Source organism: Acomys minous, assembly GCF_964271855.1.
Source record: "Acomys minous genome assembly, chromosome: 11".
Taxonomy (NCBI): Eukaryota; Metazoa; Chordata; class Mammalia; order Rodentia; family Muridae; genus Acomys; species Acomys minous.
Window position 1 is genome coordinate 98,004,385 of NC_140492.1, and position 5,275 is coordinate 98,009,659.

A 5,275-nucleotide genomic window follows, 5' to 3' on the forward strand; every position below is an offset into this window, starting at 1 on the left:
AAGTGACTTACCAAGTTACTGACTCTCAACCCCACGGCTCTTGACCTTTGCACCAGCCTCTTGCCACTCTGCCCCATTCTGTCACTGTTCTGTTCTCTCCCTCCTCTCACTCCCTCTCCGTCATGACACCCCCTTCAGGGTTTGGTTTTTTGTGTTCGAGAGGCAGGGCCTCACTATGTAGCCCAGGCTGGCCTAAAGATCCCTATGTAGCCCAGGCTGGCCTTGAAACATCAGCCCTATTGAATGCTTGAATCAACAGTAATATGCTTCACCTTTGACCTCATACCTCACTTTATACTCGCCCTTTAAAACTTATTTCTTAAATAGCAAACAAATGGATAAATCAATAAATTACTAAAGAACTAGCTAGCTAGCTAACTAACTACAATAGAACCCTTATTTTAGGGCTTCTCATCCCTGGAAGGGCTCTCCATTAAGCAAATGAAATGTTCAGGCAGAGTGTTTCTAGCAGGAGGCTGTTGGATGGCTTTGGCTAGTTAGGGAATCTTTCCTAGCTGTTTCCAGGATCCCAGGGGCAAGTTTATACAGGAAACTAAAATCTGAGTCTTGAGCTGCTTCCACATCCTAGCTGTAGCCAAACCGGAACACCTCTCCTCCCTGACTTCCTTCTTTCTAACCCATCCTTGACTCCTCCCATGAGCCTGCCACTTCCAGATATATTGTTCCTTTATTTCCTGGCAAATATTGTATTATGCTCATTAGCGTCAAATGGTTTTTATCACATTGTGACCTCCCATCCCCAATGAGTTCCCCCGACTGGCTGAAGAGTTTGGGGTGAAGGCTACCCGACACCCCAACACTGGAATGTGCAACACAAGCCACAGGGCAAGCGTATTAGTGTGGCTGGGAGCCCAGGAGCCGCCATCCCCTGCAATGTCCCGCGAGGACAATGGGACTTTTATTTCTACCCTGCGTCAGCTGGCAGTCTCTCTCTCTCTCACTCTCTTTCTTGGTTGTGCTTTGGTTTAAAGTTTCCCTTTTGGGATTTGCCTGGTGTTTTCTTTTGCTTGCCACCGGGGAAGTTTCTCTTTCCAAAGTGGATGGTACACAGATGGGTCAGCTAGTCACAGGCCCTGCCGGACCACAAGTGTTGGTGTTCAAAGGCTTCCCCATAACCAGCCTGACAGACAGAGGCCAGTCGAACTTTGCTTCTGGCCATTTGGAGAAGAATAATACATGGCAAGCTAATCTTAACATGACTGCTCTCTGTTGGGTTTATGTAATTTTAACTGCGTACCCTCCTCCCTACTGACCCCCAAGGTTTTCACAGAAATGTCTGGAAGAAGAGCTATTTGTGTGGGGCGTCTATTTGCTTCTCATCTTTATGGCCCAGTCACCATGTTTCTGGTCAGCACAGACAGCCCCGTCCCACTGAATCTTAGTAACAAGACAAATCAAAAAACCTGAAGGATGGGCTGCCCTTTAACCCAGTCAAGGAGGGCTGGGCTGTTTTGTAGTCGGTTGGTTGGTAATAAAATGCTCAAGACTATAGGAGGGAGACTGAAATCAGTGAGAATCTTTAGGAACCCCCAAAGGTTCTAAGTCTGCCTTAGATACTGCGTAGCTACTTAAGGCTGGTACAACCTGTCCTCAGATTTCCCCATGGCTGAGCTCGGCGCCCCGATATTTATTGATCAGGGAAGCTGGGGTCCCATAGATGCACCCAATCTAGATTCTGAGCCTGTAGCCTCAGCCCTGGGGAGTTTTGTAGACTCCCCCAGGTGAAGGCCTGCAGTGTGATACACATTTACACACAATCACCTCACATACAGGCAAGCTCATGCCTGTATGAGTGAGCACATCTACTTGGGGCGAGAATGACTTTCTCTCAGATACCAGTGCCTCTCCCCGGACCTCGTCATTTGTTAGTGTAGTATAAAGTTGGTGCTTCTTATAGGAAGACATAAAGTAAAGAAAACAAAGCTAAATACATTATTTTCCTTCCTCAGCACATCTTCCTCTAGAGATGGAAAAGCCTGCTCTACAGAGTGAGTTCTAGGGTGGCCAAGGGTACACAAAGAAGAAGAAGAAGAAGAAGAAGAAGAAGAAGAAGAAGAGGAGGAGGAGGAGGAGGAGGAGGAGGAGGAAGAGGAAGAAAAGGAGGAGGAACAGAACATGGGAAAATTCAGTGTAGTGTTTTTGAGATTCATCCATGTTTAGGTGCCAATTGTTTGCTATTGATGACATAGTGTTATCTATCATGGATCTTGATGAATGTTAACATCCTTGTTGCATAAATGGACCATAATTTTCTCACTTCCTCTTCAGTTCCGGGATATTCTTGTTCTCGCCAGTTTAGAGCCATTAATAATTTCCTAGACAGCGGATACATACTTGTTCATAATCATGAAATCAAAGGAGTGAATCCGAATAGCTCAGGCCTGGAACATAGAGCTTAACAGCAAGCAGGCCCATTGCTAAGGCAAACATCGCTATTCAAGCTTGAGGTACAGTAAAGCCACCTAAGTCCTGATTTTAATGATGATACTTAGTAACGTTTTGTGTGGATGTGACACTTGCAATTTGCAGGCTGTTTTCAAACATGACCTCTGGCGGCGAGGTGCATCCATATTAGGTACGGGCTCCCCTGCCCTCCTTCTTCCTTGCTCCTGCCCAGGACACAGGAAGGACAAGGTCAGTTCCGCTGGTCCTTACGAGTCACGAGAAATTCTCCTAATAGTTTTGCCCAGGAAACACTGACCCATGAGCCTGCTTACACAGATCATTTACGCCCAGGTTTAGCTCAAGTTTTAGAGGATTTAACAACTATATCCAAGAGGATATATATATGTATATATCTCAGCCCTCTTGTATATATGTGTGTATATATATATATATATATATATATATATATATATATATATATTCACTAATTAAAAAGAACCCATTAAAAAGAATCTTGAAAAAAATAGAAAGTTGATAGAACCTAAACACAATTTGACTCATTTTGCTGATGTCATGCAGTAATTTTGATGATGGAAGACATTGCTGCCCAGAGGCAATTCGCTGGATATAGCGGTAGAATAACCCTGCACAGTTAAGCCATAATGTCCGTGCTTCTAGCCACGAATGCAATTTTCCCCTCTCTCAATTATTCATTTCCTTTTTACTAGGTCACGTCTCATTTCCCTTGATTTAGCACTGGGTCCAATACAGTTATGGATTTGATGTCGGAGAAGAAGAAGAAAGAAAGAGAGTGGACAAGAGAGAAGTGTGTGGGAAATAAGATGGCCATGTTCTTAATTTCCAAGCGCACATTGGAACTGCAGCACTCCTTTGGTTGTTAAGGGCTTTCACTGTATTTATATTCTTGGAAAAAAAAGAAGTGTGCCGGAAAACACACACTGATTGAGCGACGCTTTTGCGCATGTCAGTAGGAGGAAGTATCATAACTCCAGTTTCACCACAAGGCCAAAGAGAATATTTTAAAAAGTAAACTCCACTGTAATGTGAAAAATAGACCAGTTCCTACATCTGTCTTCAGGAACAATAAATCATGAACAAATATTTTAATGGCTCCAAACTACAATAAAAAGGAGAAAGTCTCCAAGACAGGCAGCAGCAGCATCGGGAGCTTTGTTTACATTGGGTCTCTGTTTTATTATGCGCCTCCATTTATAGATATGATGAATTCACAGGAAAACATCGTATGACTATATCTTGTTAAAAGACATAGGTAGAAAAAAACTACCAAGATGAATAATTTAGAGTACCAGCCAACCCTGGTTAGACATTCCACAGCCTGAGGGGCCACTTATAGCCCACTCTGACTTCTTCCTACAACTTTTGTTTTACTTTAAAGCCTGAACATAAGCATAGTCCTCAGCAAGTATTTATTTAGTAAATCAATATTGAGTCTAAATGTAGTTCATATCTTTTTCCCTACCCTACCCTACAGCTCATAGCTGACTGTAATTCCAGCTCCAGGGGACCCAGTGCTTGGTCTTCCTGGATGCCTACACATACAATCCACTCTATTCATACATATAATTAAACATACATTTTTTTTAAAAATTAAAGCAAAATGTATCATAGGATACGTATTATTTTTTTCATTTCCACCCCTATTATTATCTAATTTATTTTTTTGCTCAGTGAGTTTTTTTTTTAGGTCACGTGATAGGACGGGTCTCAGACCTTCTTACGAGCAGGATCTCTTATTCAGGAACCTACTCAGCAAGCATCTGCAGTCTTCATCTCTCACTGTGTGCCAGGCACCCTGGGCTCCACGAAGCAGACAGACCAGAGTCTCTGCCTCCACTCTCTTCCCTGCTCCTGTGTATCACTTACTTACCCTTGAGCCTCAGGGCCACACACTTTGGTGCCCAGGTTACTGGCTGAATATCTTGGTTGCAAACCTCCCTGACACTGTTAGACAAGCCTGAGCCTCCGCATTACTTCTTGTTCTCTCAGATGGGACTGACAGACATTCTCTGAGCAGGACATGGTGTGGGAAGCGGGAGTCCAGGAGGAGAACGAGGAAAGACCCCTCATCGGATCATTTTGGGTGTCATAACGTATGCCCAAGGCGGGGCGCTCTGACGTAGATCCTGTGGGCTCAGAACGTAGCATGTTTTATTTAGGGCTGGAGGTAGAAAGAGAGGTTGTAATTACAAAGTCTTGATCACTGATCTGAAGAAGGTTCAAATAGGGGCCCGCTTGAAGCAGCGGTTCCCAACCTTCCTAATGCTGCGACCCTTTAACACAGTTCTTCATGATCTGGTGATGCCCCACCCAACCACAAAATGATTTTTGCTGCTACTTAGTTTTTGTTTTGTTTTGCTTGTTTTTTGTTTTTGTTTTTGTTTTTGTTTTTGTTTTTCGAGATAAGGTTTCTCTGTTTAGCCTTGACTCTCCTGGACTCTCTTTGTTGACCAGGCTGGCTTTGAACTCACAGTGATCCGCCTGCCTCTGCCTCCCAAGTGCTGGGATTAAAGGCATGCACCACCACTGCCCAGCCAAATGGGCCTATTGGAAGAGCAGCTAGAATTCTTTTTTTTTTTAAACTCTAATTTTGCTACTGCTGTGAATGGTAATGTAATATTGAGGTTTTCCGATGGTCTTAGGAGAGCCTTATGAAAAGTCCCTTGAATCTCAAAGGGGCCGCGACCCACAGATTGAGAACCCTTAGCTTAAAGCATTCCTGTGATACAGAAATTATTCCAACATTGCAAAGGTTTGAGGTCGGAAAAAAAATGTACCAACAAAATCCAGCTCTCCAGATCTGTGTCTTCGGTCTGGAACTCTCTGGTTA